We start from the raw sequence: 21,308 nt of genomic DNA on the forward strand, positions 1-21,308 counted from the left end.
TGCTGTACCCAAGGGATGGTTCTGTACAGAATATAGCCACCTAAGTAGGTTAACAAGAGCAGAAGTTGGACGATCTCATACAACAACTCAGATTCTGTAGGAGTATTGTCCAAATATGCTAAAAAACAGTGAAGCAGCCACCTGCTGCTCCTGTTCAAGCCACTGGATTCCCTCCTTGTTTCCTGTAGACAGCATCTCTCAATCCCTCCTTAGGAGCTGCTCAAACTACCCAACATGCACTGCCCAGCTGTGAGCAGCCTCTTTTGTTCACTCCACTGTAGCAACTGCAAGGTTCTTTCCAGTTTTCTCTAGCCCATGCTACTGCTGGTATTGCTGATATTTGTTGTTTGCCTCATCCCCTCTGTCTTGCTGACCAGACATTCCCTGTCAACATCCCTTGGCTATTATTGCTGTGGGTTACTCTCTGGCTGGAGGGCCAAATAAGAGAATATATGTGTATGTAGCACAGAGACAATTGTCTCTTATACACTGCAGACCCTTTGCTCCATGATCTGGAGATGGAACGTGCACAACGTTTCCCCAAGCAAGGGATTCTTCTGCTTCTGGTGTTGCAAATGGCACTAGCCCCGTCTCCTTAATGATGCTCATGATGTATTTATTTTAAGACACTTTGATTTCTCTCCATGCTACCATGCCTTCTCCTTCCACAAATTCGTTCCTGATCCAAAAAAGACAATCTAAGATGGACTCAGTAGGCATTGCTAAGATGAACATAAACTTCACCTAACTCACATGTAAACAAAAATGTTTCCATGAATCTACATAAAAAATTTTAAAAAATGGCTGCAAACTCAGTAAAACCTAAATTGATTATAATTGTGAGAATGTTTGTAAAACGTTCTCACATCTCTAGATGTAGATCTCTTTGCTATGAAGTCATTAGAAATTGAAACTGGCTACATAAAATGTATTCCATCATTACATTCCCTATTTTTTCCATTTTGTTATTAATTTAATATAGAAACCTCATGTGTAGAGATATATACACCTGCCCCTGGATGCATCTGACGAAGTGGGTATTCACCCACGAAAGCTCATGCTCCAAAACATCTGTTAGTCTATAAGGTGCCACAGGATTCTTTGCTGCTCATGTGTAGAGTTACCTTGTGCCTGTCTTGGGAGGTGCACCAAAAGGAAATGCCTCAAGGAGATATAATCCCAAGTATGCAGGGGGGAGACACCTGCAGCTACATATTGTAAGGTAGTATAGTGTATGGTCCACCGGGAACCCAGTCTGATATTGTGACTGATGTAGAGGAAACCTAGCTATGACTCTCCCTCCTCCTAGAGAAAAGCTCTAAAGAATCATAATAGAGACAAAACTAATAGGTTGCTCTGGAAATTAAAAATAGCTAAACCTATAGAATTTAATAGAGACTGAAGTTTCTGTTGTAGAATTCTATACAATGCATTTACAAACAAAACAGACAAATAGATTTTAAGACCAGAAGCGTCCATTAGATCATCTAGTCTAACCTCCTGGCCCTAGAATTTCATCCAGTTACTCCTGTACTCATCCCGGTAGCTTATGTTTGGTTAAAGCATATCTTGCAGAAAGGCAGCCAGTCTTAATTAAAAGACATGAAGAGACAGAGAATCCATCAGGTCCCCTGATGGTTTTTTCAATGGTTAATCATCCCCATTGTTTAAAACGTATCTCTTATTTTCTAAATTGTATAGAAATGTTATGACTCTTTATTAGCATTTTATAAGAATTTGCCAGCATAGTTCCCTACTCTTCTTTGCCCCCTTTGGCGATACCTTGTGCCCTAGTGCAAGAGCGATCCCTACATTCAGGGAGCTCACGTATTGTGATTACACCCATCCACTCTGTGTAGGTGCAAGACAGCGTCATTGAAAATGTCCTCCCTATTTCACACAATATTAATAATAAATGCTGGGATAATGAGGTATTGGGTTTCAGAGTATTTCACCTACTTTGTACTATTACCGCATTATACTGTTACTTGTAATTCCTGAGTTTTCTGCAAAGACACTCAGGCCTGCCTTTATCCTAGCAATGACACCATCAAAATCCTTTTTATTAATAAACCTGAATATTTATTAAACAGGCAACAGCAAAAACCAAAATAAGAGCCAACAAAATACTTGGAATTCAAAAGTAAAACGATTATTCATTTTGAGAAAGTTTATTTCTTTTACTTTAAGTAAAGTCCTTCAGAGGGGAAAATGTTTAAAAGTGGAGCAGGTCAAGAAGAAAGATTCAAGCTTTAGAAGTAGTTCCCACTGTGCAGAATTGTAGATGGATATATTTTCATACCTTCTTCTGTTATTTTTTTGAAAAATTATTGGGATAAAAATATTGATGTACATTTGAGTAAAAATATCATGGGCTTTTTTAAAAATTCCACCCCAAAATTATAAGCATCACAGCAACATGTCCCAGAGAAAAAGATAAAGCTATGTGGAAAGTCCATGCAGTTTTACTGTTCAGACTTTACTAAGTTTTACTATTATGTTTATCATTATTTACAAAGTGTGCAACATCCTAGAATCTAGGTGTTTCTATGTGTAATTAAAGACTTAATTATTTTTTTAAATAGTTGACTAACTTTTCTTAGTATAATTGTTGGTCATTCGGATAATTGAGCTTGCTGATGTCCTTGAAAAGTAAGTTAAAAGTGATGTTTCCTGTAATGAGGCTTCCAAGATTTTATAAAACATGTTCTAGAAGCAACAGTATTTTAGTTAAACCTTCCTTCTATTTTTCTAAACTATACAAGTAGTGCCAAGTGAAGGAAAAGAAATAAAAGTCTTCCCAAATAAATTTCATGCATGTTGGCAATATGTCTCCAGGGATCTCTGTCCACAGGAATGAATTTACAATCTGAGCTGGATTTGAACCAGTCACCCAGAGTTGACCTCATTACCAATTCTATGAGCCATCTGGTCCCCTTTAACTATGTTGCTTATAAAATCACATCTCTTTTTACACTGCCACTGTCAGTGTTGCATAACATGAAGCACTAATGAACCCAGGAGATATGACATGTCAAGACCAAGAGGAAACTCAGAATGATCCAGCTTACTGCTGTGGGAGAGGTATATCCTTACTTATTAGACAACTTTTAAAGCAAAATTACATTCATACAAAACTCATTTGCCATGGGATGAACCTCGATTAATGGGAGATATGATCACTTTAGGCCAAAACATCATTATGGTACAAGATTTTATTACCTGTTAAATTAGAACATGACCATTTTCCCTTTACCTCTGAAGGGTGTGTGTGTGTGTGAGAGAGAGAAGAGGGAACAAGTGACAATTATTTTCTGCTTTTCCTGAATGGCTTTCTATGTTCTCTGAAACTCTCAGCAATGGTATCCACTTGTAAGGGCGAAGCTCATCATCTGTTGGCAGACTGTGTCAGGCAAGAAGCTGATCATTGTTCCACAAGATATTTTTGACAGATTTTAAGGTGAATCAGTATCTCTTTTTTGCCTCATACTGGAACAAAGATAAGTGCAACACTGCAGAAACCAAAATGCTGAGCATCAGTACCATAGCATTGGGGACAGCTCCCAGAATCAGAAGTCACACTGAATTTATAACTATTCTCCCACAGTAGACAACATTGTTCTTACTTTTCTAAGAGCAATAGGAACTGCACAACAGAGTAAAACAAGGCCAAAAGGACAATGACAGGTAAAAAATATGTATTTTAAAAACAAAATCAGATTTCCTTCATTGTGTTATTAGTAATGTTATAGATTTTTAACTGATTTTTTTAAATCTATCATCTATCATCTGTTTTTCTGTTTAAACATTTTCATTTCATCTTTGACAACAAAAATAGGATAGTTTGGTACAATTTTTTCTAGGGTGATGAGTACCAAATAAAAATAGCATCAATTGAAATTTTGTAAAATTTAATAAAATATTTCCATTAAGATTAGGTTTATAAAAAAAGCTTTAAAGCTATAAAACATAAATTAGGTTGCATGTTAGCTGAGGTCATCCCTATAACAACTAAAATGAAAGCCCTTGTGACAAAGGAATATGATAGTCCAGTTAATCAAAAAATGTTAACACATACTTTTACTATGTAAAATAAACCAAAATTGATCTCCTTTGTGGCATGAGCCAAGGGCAGTATAAGTCAGTGAGTTTTTCCATTAACTTCAGTGGACTTTGAATCAGGCTGTTACAGAGGTGCCTGGAAAATTTTCATCAAAACTGGAAAATGTTGTTGGAAAACTCAGACTAAGATTTTTTTTCTATTTTCCAACCAGTGCTCCTGTTTTATCTTGAAGTTTATTTTGTTCCTTATTTTAGCGTGTAAGCTCAAGATTTTTTTCTAACAATGTCTTAATATAGATTTCAACATAATGGATAACATTCAGACCAAATCTCAATACATCAAAACCACCTTAAAATATGAATATTATATTGTAATATAATTTTCTAAAAGATAAATGAGGATGGGGAAGATTGAAAAGTTATTTTCATACTCTAATGCTTATTGGAGGCACCTGAGTTAAGGTTATTTCAAATGCTAGAAATAGTAATTGACATTAAATATGCTCTAATGTCTGGATTCTGTTAAATTCAATTTTTGTATCAAAGCAATTTAAACAATTTGCTTCATTATTGAAATAAGTATTACTTAAAAATATGAACAGCTTTCAAATTATTTCATGGGGTACATTAAGAAAAGACCTGGCATAATAGATTTATTTTATTTTCCCTAATCGTCAAATACATGCATAAGAATGATAAAACAAATGTTTATTAGAGACAGAGCTGTATACAGGACAGTAGTAAACATAAATCATTATTTTTCCCACCTTGTGGTTAACAAAATTGAAGCAGGATCAAGTCTTGCATATGGTCCAGGTTTTTTGACCCTCTTTGTTGGAGCTTGTAGAGATTGCTTATCAGCTTCAATAACTGGAGAGGAATCACATTACTTCCAGTACCTGGGAAAATCATGTGTAACGTGATCCTGAAGAAACATCATCAAGAAAAAAACTTAGAGAGGAACAAGCAGGATTTAGACCATTGAGACCATGTGCAGACCATCTTGTTTGTTCTCAGGCATATTAAAGAACAAAATGTGGCATGGCAAGTAGCTCTTGTGATAAATTTTATAGATTTCAACAGGCTTTTGACAGCAGACTCAGAGACAGTCTTTGCAGAATTATGGGATATTATGGAATACCAACAAAAATAATTAGAATAACTAAGGATCTATATGATAATACCAAATGTGCAGTCAGAGATGGTGATAACATCAGCCAATGGTTTGCAGTGACAACTGGAGTTAGGCAAGAGTGTATTATGTCGCCACTATTGTTTGCACTGATCATTGAGTATGTCACAAGGAAATTAACTATCAGAAAGCAACAAAGGAACTTAAGGGAAAAATAATAAACCTTGTTTTTGCTGATGACATTGTCCTGTTTAGCTCCACACATGGAAAAGAAGAGGCAGCTTTTTGCAGATAAAGCAAAACAAGTTGTTTGGTTTGATCAACAAAGGAAGAGAAAATATATGGTAATCAATGACCTACAACTAACCATTGGAATGGATAAAGAAACACTAAAAAAGTAAGACATTTTACTTATATAGGGAGTGAGATGTGCAATGATGGTGACACCATGTTAGATGTCAGCCAATGAATATCAAAAGCAGCAAAAAACTTTCATAAACTTGAAAAGATTTAGAAAAGTTGCATGATTGACACTCACACACAAATTTTTCACACCAGCTATATGTCTGTCTTCTTTCATGGAGCCAAGTCATAGAAATCTACAACAGAAATTGGTAAGAACAGTGTTTCTCAAACTGGGTCTGCCACCTGTGTAGGGAAAGCCCCTGGTGGGCCGGGCCAGTTTGTTTACCTGCCCTATCCACAGATCCAGCTGATCGCAGCTCCCACTGGCTGCAGTTCGCTGTTCCAGGCCAATGGGAGCTGAGGGAAGTAGCGCAGGCCAAGAAACGTACTGGCCGCAGCCTGGAGCAGCGAACTGCGGCCAGTGGAAGCCTCGATCGGCCAGACCTGCGGATGCAGCAAGTAAACAAAGCGGCCCGTCCCACAAAGGGCTTTCTCTACACAAGCGGCGGACCCAGTTTGAGAAACACTGGCTAAGAAGAAAACTCATTTGAAAAGTAAATGCCTGCAGATCCTCAAAGTTCATTAGAAAGAGTTTATTGCAACATCAGAAACTTTAAGTAGAGCAAATCAATCTAAAGCTTTAAATAGGGTAAGAAGACTACAGTGAACATATTTAGAACATTCTGTAAGGATGCCACTAACACTACTTCCATGGCAAGTGAAAATACAGACCCCACCTGGAAAGAATAAAAGGGTAACCTACAAAACTTTCTGCAGAACAATAGAAAAGGAAGCCAAATCCATGAACATGATACTCAAAGGCCTGAACAAATCAACACATGGTGGGGTCTCCATGCACCTGTCAGTGAAGGAGGATCAAGAATAAAGTAGAGAGAGCTCTTTTCACCTCTTCCACAGTTTATCTAAAAGAAAAAACCCTCATCCTTTGCACAAGTCCATGATATTTCCTTTTTCTCCTTGCCTATTTTTCATGCATGATTAATACAACTTTAATACAATTCTGTCACTATAGTCAATCTTATTAGGGACATGAAAGCAATGCAAATATTTTGATATGACAATACAGGTTTAAAAAAATCTCTATGGGTCTGATCAAAAACTTGTTTGTCAATTGGGGTCTATTTATTAATTGATTTTAATGAGCATTGGATTGGGACCTAAATCTATGAATAAAAATAGAAAAATCAAAATCCCAAATTCTGCAAGTATGTATGCACATGAGGGGTTTCATACACTTGGATAGTCCCACTGAGTTAAAAGGAACTGCTCTCATGTGCAAAATTATTCATTATGCGTAAGCGTTCATGTGATCTGGGTCTAAGTTGAATTCATAGAGTGGCTGTTCTATTGCTTACTTTCTGTTGTGGAGATTCCATCTTTTGGTACTGAAAAGCAGGATCGTTACATGATTCTGGCTCTCCCTCTTGTTTCCACAGTCTGAATTTCATTAAAAGACATCTCAAATACATTAAAATACTTTAACATTACTTTTCCATGTAAGTGATTGCTGTAGTTGCCATAAGAATGTTGTGTTCACAAAAAGGGGTGATGACATGGTCCAAGCACTTGTGAAAGGGAGGAAAATATTTGGCTTGCTATTTCCTGAATTCTGCTACCCTTGGTTGAGCTGTCCTCAACTCATACATTCCTTCAATCAAGCTGACGTTGACCAAAGCCTCCCAAATCTAGCCGTCTTATTTACAATGAGACCTCTGTATAGTTCAATTGTCTGAGTCCAGTTTAAATAACTTCTTCCTGAAAATATATCGCGGTGCAGCTCCTGATACAAGAGGCACCGTGAAGTGTTTTATTTTTGGACTAGCATTTTAGACCGATCAAAAAACAAATGTAAAAATGCATTGTGCATGCACGACATTTCCCATTTTAAGGTCTTCTAGTTTTAAAACTATTAAACCAACTCTCTTCAAAGTCATGTTAGATAACAGAGAGACCTAAAAAACAATCCCAGTTTGATCTTTCTAGCTTTTTTTTCCCACTAACCATATATGAAATTTATAATTAGAATTTATGGAATAAGTAAACATGTATTCTTTTTTTTAAAAAAAACATTTATTATTTGAAAAAAGGCACAACAAATTTTCCAAAATTAAAAATTCCCTTCAGTTCCATTGGGCTTAGCATGAAAAAAATTGCTGGAAAAAGGAATAGTTGGAGAAAGTTTTGAACAACTGCAAAAGAGGATTAGAAAAGAAACAACAACACAGCCGCAATATACTGACTACTATCATGTCAATTCCTGTCTGGAATGAAATTCCTCATTTAGGGTTAAATATATTTTCAATTAGCAAAAATCCTGCATAGTCTAACAGATCTTGTTTTTATACTGAGAATACCCAAAAGCCACATACACAATAGCTTTAACTTATTTGCAATACTTGAGTGTACTATATTGTGTTTTAGGAAATGTTCCAACAGGACCACGTCATATTCCCTAATTAACACACAGGTGACTTCAGTTAAAGATTAATCAAAGCTTTTTCCTACATCCAATATTGTAGATGTAGGCCAAGTGTAAAGAGAGAGAGAGGGCTATCATTTCACTGACCTTAGCAGCAGCTGGGTAAGCTTTCATCAACTCTCTCATTAGTTACATCTGACTGATTGACAAGGTTACCCCAAGTAGAGGCACAGAAGTCAAACAGATTATTTGCATATTATATTAATGACATTCATAAGCCACCATTTGGTGTTCCTTGGGGAGATATCAGAACGCTGCTCAGTTGCTTTAGTATTCACAAGTTGTTATAAGAAAAATATAGTGATTAGTTCTAATACCTTAAGGCTAGACTGGCTGGCCGATGGGAGTGTGCTAGGGTGTAAAATGGGTAAGAAACCTAACTCTGCCTTGCATTCTCTACACACACAGAATTAGGCACAATTTACTTATTTGTACTTATTTATTTCCATTTATATGAATAGCTTTCTGAAAATCATGTATTCCAAGCTGCAGCCACTTTGGTTATTTTCTGGTTTGGAGGGAGGAGCTGGCAATCTATAAAAAACATACGGTTAACCTATACTCCACCTCACCCAAATGGTTGCCTCCTCAAAAAGCTTGGGTAAATATATTGGTCTTGCAGCATGCCCTGAAGGTCAACTGGATTGTGCTATTTTGGGTCAAAGGTGATAACAAGTACAGCTGCTCAGATAATAGTATCAGAAAAATTTTGTTGGGGAAAAAAGGTCATTTTTTTTTCCAAAAACAATTTTTTTAACAACAAATTTCAACTAAATCTAACAATAAATTCCAAAGAGATAAAACAATCTTATAATCTGTCCTGAGTACAGGAAGGCACATAATTACGCTGCTCCCAGGGCACTGTAATGAACTGCAGGGAGCTTGTTTCTGCTTTCCCCCCTTGCTCCTTGGGGGAAGTGAGCTGAGCCAGACCTTGTCCTCGAACACTTATTGTCTGGGTACACCACAAGGAGCACAGGAGACACTTCTTATGGATTTTAATTAGGCCTCAACTTTATTATCTAGATGTCTGGGACTACCCAGCAGGTAAAGTGTACAGTCAGGCAAATTCATGCTTATTCAAATCAACTATCTGAGGCTTCCCCCAGCCCTCCCTTTGTTTCCATCCAAGACTCCTTAAGAAAAAACAAAGTAAACAATTTGTAAGCTGGAGCCAAAAATCTCCATTCCACTGACCATATCATATTCCAAGGTATCAGAGAGCCAGCGGCATCTGCTTGGGTTCACTACTAGCCCCTGCTGAAAGCTCACGAAATCTGTGAAACTGGAAATGAGACAAGGCATTTGCTATGCCATCATCCATGCCTGGCATGTGCTTGGAAGAAAAACAGATGATGAAGGTTAAACATTGTAGAACAAATGCGCTTACCAACTTCATAATCCTGTGCAATCTGGAAATTTGGCAACTGATAACCTGTACCCCTGCCATCTTGTCGTACCAGAAGCACACCCTTTTATTAGTCAGCTCCAATCCCCAAATCACCACTGCAACTAAAATGGGGGTAAATTCCAAAAAGGTCATGTTATGCAAAACCCCATTTTGTGTCCAGGTGGCAGGCCATTTTTTGTGCACACTATTTTCCTTGATAAAACACCCCAAAACCTGTGCCCCTTGCCATACCTGAGTGGATTTTTAATGCCATCCCCCGTAATAACCATTCCTCCCTCCACAATGAAACCCCATTAAATCAACTCAGAAAACTTTCCCACACCCTCAAGTCTTCCTTCATCTCTCTAGTGACTTGTATGTAATGGTGTGGCCTGGCTATGATGGCCATTGCTGCTGCCAGCCAGGCACAAAACGCCCACCCCAGTGCAACAATCCTGTAAGCAAAGTTCTGGTTCCCCAGAAAAGATTGTAGTTCCTGCAGCATGAGTTTTTTAGCCCCTACTGCTCTCTGGAGCAACTCCAATAGCTCCTGAAGCTTATCCTGAGGAAGCCAACATATGCCCTCCCTGGTGTCCAGCTCAATGTAATTTAAGGGCCTTCTGTTTTCTCCTTTGTTAGGGGTACCCCCAGCTTTTTAGTCGGGCCTGAAATGTGTCCATCTGACCCAACTCACCCTGCAAACAAAAAATCATCCAAACAATTCACTACTTGGTTTAGTCCCACTGACTGCACCACTGCACAGTGCAGCACTGTACTGAATTTCTCAGAAGTTGTACAAGATATCGAACAGCCCATGGGCATAGCCTTGTCAAAATAAAATTGCCTCTCAAAACAGAAACCCAACAGGTCAAAGTCCAATGGGTGCACCAACAGTAGTCAGAAAGCAGACTTGATATCACATAACTTAGAGCAGCCTCATTGCTACTCTCTGTTGTTCCTGGAAGTTTGTGACACCAAGAGGGGACCACCAGGTCACAAAGGTTTCCCTCTCATTTCTGTCTTTCCCTGACACTAGAGATTCCATTGGGATGGGAAGTCATCAGAAAGCCTGTAAAACTGGCACTGTAAACCCACAGATCTCCCGCAATCTGCCTGGCAGCCCCTGCCATACTCCACACTTACCTTCAGCAACCCTCCAAAAACAATAGAGGTCTCTCCTGCTAGGAACAGCCTGCCTCGCTAGCCTCACCGCAACAGCCCTTTTGCTACCTAACATGAAGCAACACTGACAGAGTTCTGCAGGAAGATCAGCACTTAGAGTGAGAAACTAGCCATGGTGACATGTGGTTGTGTGCAGAGAAATGAAACTGTTATTTAAGGCAAAGCTTTGGCCTTGAAGAATATGATTCTTGTAAATGTCAAGTTCATGTCTCCTAGGAGAGACAGCGCATCACGCTTGTCCCTGAATGCCAGCCACAGCAAACTAGCTGATGTAATGTTAGTAGTGTTGTTACCGGTGCCAAATATTAAATAGAAAACAAATTAGTATGCAGGGTAATTTTTCTGAATGCAGATCATCCTTTACTAATTCTAGTGAAGCTGCAGATACTAATAGGGATGTTACAGACTCATATAGGCTGTCTACATACCAGCAACCAGCAATAGCAGTGGGGCGGGGCGGGGAGAAAGTTACAGCACCAGGTAAAAAGCAGCAAAGGACAAAATCAAGGACATATGATTCCTTTCCTTGATGCCTGCAGTGATCAAACCCAGGAAACGTGTTTGATATGTTGGCAGATGAAGTGTTCCTCCAAATCTCCAATAAGTGGGTACTTCAACAATGCTAAACCACACAAAGCACTGTCAAAGCAAGGTATGTAATGAGAAAAATCAGGGCTGTCAGCAGCACGTTTCAGGTGGAGAAAACAGGGTCATAGTGTGACAGGAAGCTGTGAGATGGGGCGGCAGCACAAGCACATGCACAATTGTCTGTAGGTGGCCCAGAGTAATCGTGACCCGCTAGACTCTTCCTGAGAACTCTGAGAGGAGCCAATGATACCTTGATATACAACCCACAGAATCAAATGTAGCCTGTTCATAGATACTGATGTTTGTCCTACTCCCCATCTCCTTTGTGGAGAACAAAGGGTTCTGGACACCTAATGGCTGATCTTCTATGAGGGCAGGAGCTAAGACATGTTTTTCCTCATAAAAGGCTCTGCCCAAGCTTTGCTGAACAGTGAACAGTTCAGTATGGATATGCCCGTTAGAGCTCTGAGAGGGGGAGGTACATCAGACTACAGCCATTTGGACAGGGTGTTGTGAAGCTTAATCAATTCTTCTTTGTAAACCACTTTGAAATCCTTGCATGAAAGGCATTTGCAGATAGTATTATTATTATTATTATATTCTATATGCACATTGCTCTTTCCATTCCTTATCCATGCTGCAGAAAATCGTCCATTCATCTGGGTGCAAACTCTGCCTAGATGTTTCTATACTCAGACCCCTCAACTGTATAGAACTTCACATGCTTTGAAGCTCTCTGTCATGCATTTCTGCCTTCTGAGATGATCTTACACGTCTGGGCTGCGCTGAACAAAAGACAGCACGGCACTTGCCAATGTCCAAGGTGAGCTGTTACCACTCCCTTGCTATGCTGCCACCTTCAGCCTGATAGAGCCTGGTGCTCCTGTGCCACGTCCCACAGCAAGTCTGCAAGTGAGAGAGAAAGGTGGGGAACAGGGAGAAAACAATGGTGGAACCCAATGGAGGGAACAAGCAAACAGCAGTGGGTGGGAGACAGTGGGGCATGAAATTGGGTGGAAAACAAGGAGAGATCAGTCACAGGTATGCAAACAGGTGTTGGACATTTCTGTCATCTGTCACATATCGTGCTGGCTCATGTCAAGCTGTGGCAAGTGTGAAGGTGGTGAGGTAAACTGATACTTTCCAGGTGCTTCCAACTTTTAGCAATCGGAATACCTAGTGGAATGTGTATCCTTCAAGCCTCTCAAAAGCCCTTCTGAGGAAGAGAGAAGTACATAAACACAAAAACTAGACTGAAGCCCTAAGGGTATGATCATTTACCTTTACTGCTTATGTAACTTTGAGCTAATTACATTACAGTTCGGCTTTTCGCTTATAAGTACTATCCTAATGTTCAATAGCTGCACTTTTAACAATCCATTGGTATCTAATTAGCAGAGTAACTGTCTTCCTAAATCTAAATTAAATGCTTATTGGAGACACCTAAGTTAAGGTTATTTCAAATGCTAGAAATAGTAATTGACATTAAATATGTGTATTGGTAACTTGCTGATTATACCTATCTTTTTATATGTCAATTATCTAAAATCAAGAGGTTGTTATTTTTCTAAATTATAAAATAAAATGCTGCACTAAAAATTGATTTACACATTTTACTGAATATTGAGTTTTAATTGTATCCCAAGAAGTTTTACGTCTGCATCCTCTAGACTATATGTCTGGAAACCTTAGAGGTTGTAATAATGATACTTTAATATTGAACTTAGACAAATGCAGATTTCTTCTTTGAGACTACTACCATAATTTAAATTTGCATAAGCTTCTCCATCTTGCCTACCTCATCTGATTCCTAATACGTGTACAAATGTTCTTCAGCAAGACAGAAATTGTCTACACTGCTATAAATTCTAATATGTGATCATTATCTACAGTACAGAATTTAATGTTGCCTACTGTACCATTATATAAAGGAGTATATTGTGGGATGGTAGCAATGAAAGCAAACAAAAGTTCTCTAATTAACTGTGATGTTTTCAAAATTGAGGCCCTGCCCTGAGTCCAGAAAATAGACCCATTCAACCCATTTTTGTACATACAAATCTATTTGCACCTGGCAGTTACTTGCTAGTGTTAGTTTATGCAGCTTTCAAGTGCACGTGATAGTGAGGGGGTGTAAAGCAATATTTTGGATGTAACTTAGGGATCAACCAAAGTTTTGAAAACATGGTCTTGTGTCTTCTCCTACTCATGTACTTGTTGTAGATGTAATTTATGTAGAAAAATGCTGAGTTCACTGTCTCCATGTAAGAGGAACAAGTGAAACATTTTCATGTAACTATCTTAGCAATGTTCTGCTCTAAAAGCAGAGCACACCCCAGCTAAAAGTTGGCCAAGCAAAGCTTTACCATATATATTCAGTCTAAATAGCCTTTTATTTTAATGAAGAGTTATAGATACTATGCTAAGGAATGTACCTCTATCCTTGTTCTATGGGCTAATCAAGGTAGAATATGCCCCTGAATATATATGGTATATTTCAGATACTAAATACATAATTATGCAACAAGGGCTTTCCAAATGCCCTTATTAACTTACATAAAACAGATGTATGGTATTACATGTAGGTGAGACGAGTGATGAAGAACTATTTATTTCTATACTTAAAAATGAACAAACACTCTTGTAGGTTAGTTTTAAAAAACTGTATTGCCAATTATGTTCTGACCAAAGCATCTTTTATTTTAGGGATTTGGGTAATGGTAATTTCAGAACCTGATCTTACAGCTAAATAAGGTTTTGGTTTGGTTGGATTTTCTTGCTTGTTTGAATGAGCTGTTAAAGATGCAACTGTAAAAATCCTGCCTAAGCAGAATACCTACATGAATTATTTTCAAAAGCAACTAAGTAACTTAAGAGCAAAAGTCTCATTGACTCTCAACAAATACAATATATACACTATAAGTGAAATCATGGTCCCACTGAATCCACTTATATACCTAATCTCAATTTTACTTTCAATGAGACTTGGGATTACTAAGTCACTTAGGCACTTTTGAAAATCGCACCTTTTAAAACCAAATCCTGCACTCCTTACTGGGGGGGAATTATTGAAGAAAATTGATGTGAAGAATCAGTCCCATAATTAGTGGCAACACAAATTCACTATTTCCAATTTAAAATTAGGCTCAATCCATATTCTGCAACCTTAAAAAAACGGGTTGTATTGTCACATATGCTGAACACCTACAATTCTCATTGACTTGTATGAGATTTGTTGGTACTCAGCACGTCAGAAAATCAGGCCACATTTATGGATTTAGGAGCCTAACTTTAGGCATCCATTTTTGAAAATGTTTGCCATACTTCTTACGTAAATTGAGATTAGCCATATGTAGTATGCATATAATAGTTATTGAATTGTTCCATATTTATCAAGATGACAGCAGGAAATATTATGTACTGCAGTCGATGTTCTTTATTCCTGATTAATGGGAAAAGAGGTATAGAATTGCCCTTTGAATATTAAAATAAATATAAGGAGAAATCTAGTGGGAAACAATTAATAGCTTGAACTTAATAGACTTCTACAGGGCCAGGTAATTTCTTCTCTGTTGGGGAACACCTCTAAGTCCTCTTTTTCTTGTTATGTTCATAAGAATAGTTGAAAGAAGCCATGCTGATAATAATTACATTCTAAATTAGCTGATAACTCTTTACCAAATAAATCATATAGCACAGTCTCTGTTAGACCATCAATTATAGTTTAAATGAATCCATGCAAAACTCCATAATTGTGAGTTAGAATCACAGTTTTTGGAATTTAAAGTATTATTACAGCAGAGCCTCAAAGGTCATCCAGTACAGTGGAGAGCAGTTTCCAGTTAGCAGAATCTTCTTTTATCGACACACTATAACCAGCAACCTTACTATAGCCATATGGTAGATAACATCAGAATTTTAATTTCTACTGACATTTATCTTCCAGGATACTTCCTCTCATAATAATCATGCCTGGAATTTGTAGAGCACCTCACAAGCAATGCATTTTTTTCTCTCTCACTCTCTCTCACACACATGCACACTCTATATTTTAATTAAAAGAAAATAATTAACTTGCTTTAATATTTATTGCTTGCTGTCCCCCATATAATTAAGGTTTCCCAACATTTCCCACTATAAGATCCTGTTTTCAGTTGCTTAAAAGTTTCCCAAACTCTAAGCATTCAAACTGAAATTTTCCATGCAGTCAGAATTTATTTTGAAAGTTTCAACAGAAATGGTTTCACTGTTTTGAAGAGTTAGGTTAGGGAAATAATGTTGTTTTGCCTGAAATTTAAAAAAAAATGCTTACAACCACTTCTTTGAGAAGCCCTAGTGCCTTCGTGTTTTGGAACAACAACTTAAAATTTGGCAAGGGGTTGTCTTTTTGTTAGGTGTGTGCTTTTTGCCATCCTCATGAATTTCTGCCTTATTTTGGCCAAGTCATAAACCTTTGTGAAAACTCAGTTCATACATGTTCAATAGAGATTTGTTAGAGTTTGGCACCTAAATTCTCCAAATATTCCATCTGCAAGGAGCATGCTCCAGCCCAGAACTGTGGAGACCAAGCAGAATTTTCCCTGCAATTGCTCCTCCTAAACTGCTGCAGGGAATTGTGGCTCAAGGTATCACAGCTGAGAGCAAGGAGACTGTGCTCTCAATGTGTTCAAATACCATGAAAGAGAAAGCAACCTGAGTCAAATGCAGAAGGGGACAAGAATGGAGGATAATTAAAGACTGTATACAATACAGTATATAAAACTCACAAAGGGGACAAATTAATGTTACCAGGGCAACCTTAATTCTGGCATTTCCTAACATTTCAGTGCTATACTTTGCCAACCTTAACATTCTTTTAGCATAGTAATCTGTAATAAAGAGGCTCAAGTTATTGAAACAACCTGGATCTTCTTAAGACTTTGCCGCTACAAAGTGAAAAGCATTTTCAAACAGTAACAGCTTGCTTTGTTGAAACCTGTAACTTTCTTGCCTCTACATATAGCCACATTCACATATAGCCACAATATAGTGTAATCTACCTGTTTGAGGGATTAATACACACTTAAAAGAAGTGAGAAATAAGCAATTGTGCTCCATTGTGACATATAAGGAAAACCTATGGGGGGGGGGACAAAATATTAAGGTGCTTGACCTACTACTCTTTGGAGTACCATGGTCCCCCACCATGTCACAGAGTCACATTATGTAAAGATGAGACTGTCAACAAAAATAATGCCTTTAATTCTATTTAGTTTACTTACTTTATACAATAGTCCTGGGAGAATACTGTGCCACTGCACATAAGCAGAATTCATGTCACCTGCAGTTTTTTTGCTTCCCTGCAGAAAAATGACTAGCTGTGCAGATACATTATTTCAGGCACCCGGAGCAGCCGATGGAGAGGTAAATCACCCTGGGGTTGGGGACACCCCAGCCAGTGGCTCCTTTTCTGAACCAGGATCAGCTGCTAATACTCGCTGAGCTGGAGGCAGAAGAGGATGGGACTTTCTCTTCCCCTGCAAGGAGTGGCTGGGGTTTTGTCAGACCCACCCCCAGAAATCTCCCCCAGCTGCAGGAAGCTCAACATCCTCCCCTGCTTTCTGCCCCATTGCTCCTCAGCTGTGGGGGGAAGGGGTCACTGTATGGGGAGCTGCTCCCCCATTTGACCAACCTCCATGCATCCAGACCACCCATACCCAGAAACCCCCACCAAGCCTCACTCCACACACCCAGAACCCCCCCTAGCTGTCCGTTCCCAAATCCTACCCCATTGAACCTCAACCCCTGCATCTGGACCCCCCTGCCTCCGGACCTTCACACCTGCACCCAGATCACACCCCACTGAGCTCTCTGCACTCAACCCCCACTTTAACAAGCCCCACACCCCTGCACCATCCTGAACTCCCACATCTAGACACCCATGCCACTGACCCCCAATTAGCTGCACACAGACCACCACCCCACCAAGCCCCACTCACCCAGACTCCCTGCTGAGACCTCCACATGTAGACCCCTCCACTAAGCTCCAACCATATTCACCTGGAAGCCCCTGCAAAGTCCCACTGCCCCTGTACCTGGAACCTCCCTCTCCCACACCTAGACTCCCCACTGAGCTGTCTGCACCCAGATTGTCCCACACAGAATCCTCTCACCCCACTTCTGGATCTCCCCACTCTGAGCCTCTCCACACTTGGATCCTGTCTGGTTGAGAAGACCTGGTGTGCCTAGTACAGAGGGCAGAGCCCTAAAGTGTTTCTGGGGCAGGCTCAGACCTTGTGCTGTGTCAGGGTCAGGAGCAGCCTCAACACCAACTCCCTGTGTCCCTGGGATAGGAGGTGCAGAGGCTGCCGGGTGTGCAAAATTTTAAATTTTTTGGTGCAGAATGCCCTCAGGAGTAATACAAACTGAGTTTCTTTTCCCCAGACAATATAATCAGTGTTCGGAATTCTGTGTCCTGGGAGGTTCTGGCATACTCTGGGATATTTGGTGTGTTCATTTCTATGCATGTTACAAGGAGCTCTCCATGTGCACATGGAAAGGAGAATATAACGTTATCCAACTAGCTTCTCAAGAGCTAAAAGATGACCAGACTTACGCAGTGACAGATTGCATACTTTGTCTTTTACTATTCAATTTTAAAGAAGTTACTACCTATAGCAACTACTTTATTATAACTATTCCTACTACGAGAAAAGTAAAACTTGACAAAAATCACTGTTTGCCAGTGCCAAGCATAACCTCTGGCCGTAATAATTCACCCACCCAAAACCTGCCCTCAGTCTACTGTGTTTCACTTTTATGTCATCCATCTTTCTTAAAAATTGCAGTTCCAGTCCTCACCTTAGCTCTTACAGCTTTCTTCGGTTTTCAGTGTGGAACTGCTGTTCTTGTTTTTAATGAAAAAAGTTTTATTTTTCCCCTCATTATTTTTCCCCCTTATCCCTCTCATATCAGGTACTGATGTGAATTTTTTTCATTTCTTTCAGAGCCCACTGCACAGGCATTAGTCAGACATGCCTTTGGAAATCAACTCACAGCATCACTTTCTTGTCAAAATATAGCTGAGCCTCTCATTGTCACTCTCTCTCTCTCTCGGGTTTCCTGCCATCAGCCGGGTACTCATTCCACAGTGTTTCACTGGAATTTTTTTTTAGTAATGCTAATATTCATTAGCAGCTTTGATTTCCAGGTGCATTTGGTTATTATTTGTGCTCGTAAAAGAAAGGAACTAATATCAGATCAAGATCAAATATAATGGGCTAATTTTCAAAGAATGCACTTTTAGGGACTACACTTGCGAGGGAGCAAGCGTACACCCACAGTTATGTGAGGGTTTACCATTGGCCTATTAATATTAAAAATGAATTCAGTGAGGTTAAAAATATATATGAAAATCATAAACTTCCAGAATATGCAAGTGCAGGCAGAACAAGGGGCTATTGGACAGCTACCTGTGCCTGCTGTACGGTCTTGCACCCATCCAGGCTCAGCCACAGTAGGAGACATTGGAAGGCAGTGGATAAATGAGGATGTTGGTCTAGAAGAGAAGCAGCCATGGTAGATCACAGGAGACTATCCCATTAGTCAGAGCTATAGTCTCATGTTAAGAAATGTATTGGCCAAGAAGGAGATCTTTTGAATAGCCAGAAGGATGATAGATAGGTACCTGTCCACGCTGGTTATTTACAGCATGGTGGTGTCAATAATAGAATGTTGTATAACCTCTGGTCAAAATGAACTCATGGCTCTCCCCAGCTGGCTACTTCTTATCCAGTAGAGCATGGCACTGTCATAGTTCTAGGACTGCTGCCATGAACCTCCTACTGTCTAGACACAGAAATATCCTTAGAGAATATCCATCTGCCTAAACAGGAGTCTCTGTAGTATAAAATTGGGACAAATAGTCTGACTGTGTCTGAAGGGGTGAGGCTTCTCACTCCCACTCCCCTAGTCCCTTCAAAATAGTCTCAGTTTCCCTAACCCCAAAAGGGGTAGAAGTAAGCAGTCCCAACCATTTAATGGCTCCCTTTGGGGCTTGCAGAACTGATCCTACCCAGCTAGCATACTAAAGACCATTTCTTCTTACAGGACTGGGGGAGAGATCGATGAATGAACTGCCTGGGGCAGATCCCTTGAAGGCTTCCAGGGAATTCTTCAGAACTGTAAAGCCACTGTTTGTTTTTTAAGGCATTATTCCACCCTCTGACAGGGTAAGAGGGGCAGGGTCCAGCCTTGACCATGGCAGCTCTTTGATCACTTCCTTACCAGTGTGGGGTTTATATACCCCATCACAGGCACCTATAGTGTGGAGGATTGGCAAAAGTCCTCAGGGGGAATTCCTCAGTCACATAGAACCAGAACTCCTAAATCCATGCTGGTGATCTTGTCTCTCCCATGGAGAGTACAGTGCTGCCCAAAAAATACTGGGAAAAGCTTGATAGCCGGAGAAACACAGAAGAATAAGTGGAGTGAATTCCTATTCGGATGGATACCATGCCATGTGCATGTATCTTTGCTGTTAGTTTTCTATTTCCTCAATCCCTTTAGAAACTATCAGATATGTAGAAGATTTTTGGCAGGTGATGCACATTTATACCAAAACAACATTGTACTCTCTCAGTAAGAAAACCATAACTTTTAATCTCACACATTGGCTGCATCTGAACTAGAAAATTTTATAATTTTCCATTACTGTTGGTCCCCTGGTAACAGCAATAGTATATGCTGTGGTGTAGAGAGGACTCAGGTGTTTTACCAACATGTCCTCTAATCTTATTCAGAACAAATTTAGATGACACAGTGGTAAGAGTTCTTGAGTACTGACTACACTAAAATGTCCAAAATTGCTATAACTTATGGTGAATTATGGGTCCTAATTTTCCTGTTGTAGATAAGTCCATTGATTGCATCAAGATCTTTACACTGTTTTTCACCTTGGCTTCTCCGGTTTTTGCACAGAGAGGCAGAAGAGCCAAATTAAGAAACAGTTGGAAAGGGATTTTATTAGAAAGACAAAGACCTGTTCTGAGTGGAAATCGGATGGATTCCATTGTTAGCAGACAGCCCAGAAAGGATAGGATATGCCTGTTTACTTTTGCTATAAATTATTTTAAACACTGGACTTCTTCATGCAGATGACCAGCAACCACAGAATCCTATTCTTTGCCGCCCTCTGAGTGCATTCCTCTTGGATATGCTGTAAGTTGTATTCATCATGTGTGAGATAGTACAGCTCCTATGAATCAGCACATCCCTGTGAGATTGAATAATAATAATAGCAGAATAATGCTGCATATAGAAGGTACAAAATTAATTTTATATAGAGACAACAATTTAGAACATATTAAAACCACATTTTTGCCAGTGTAGATACCACTCAATCAGACAACAACTGTCTTGAGTATAATAAGTATATTTTCTGAAGGGTAAATGCAGCCACACCATCCAACATTAGAAACCAATTAATTTCAGAGTTCCTTTTTTATCAATTACCACTCATAAATACACTGAAGTGATCATCTCTGACCCAGTCCTTATTGAAACGCGACCACGTTACTGAGTAAAGCACATCTGTCTAGTTTCATTATCGGAAACCCTACCCTTTCACTGAGCCAAGTAATGGGCAGCAAATATTTTCTTTTAACAGCTCCAAGGCAAACTTCTTGGAAATTCCTTCAATTATCCTCATCAGGCACCCGCATGGCCCCACAATATGCCAATATCTTTATGGCCGACCTGGAACAACGCTTCCTCAGCTCTCGTCCACTCACGCCCCTTCTCTACCTACGCTACATTGATGACATCTTCATCATCTGGACCCATGGGAAGGAGACTCTGGAAAAATTCCACCACGATTTCAACAGCTTCCACCCCACCATCAACCTTAGCCTGGACCAATCTACACAGGAGGTCCACTTTCTTGACACCACGGTGCAAATAAGTGATGGTCACATTAACACCACCCTATATCGAAAACCTATATGCCTACCTTCATGCCTCCAGCTTCCATCCTGGACACATCACACGATCCATTGTCTACAGCCAAGCAC

This window comes from Gopherus evgoodei, chromosome 2 (genome assembly GCF_007399415.2).
Source record: "Gopherus evgoodei ecotype Sinaloan lineage chromosome 2, rGopEvg1_v1.p, whole genome shotgun sequence".
Classification (NCBI taxonomy): Eukaryota; Metazoa; Chordata; order Testudines; family Testudinidae; genus Gopherus; species Gopherus evgoodei.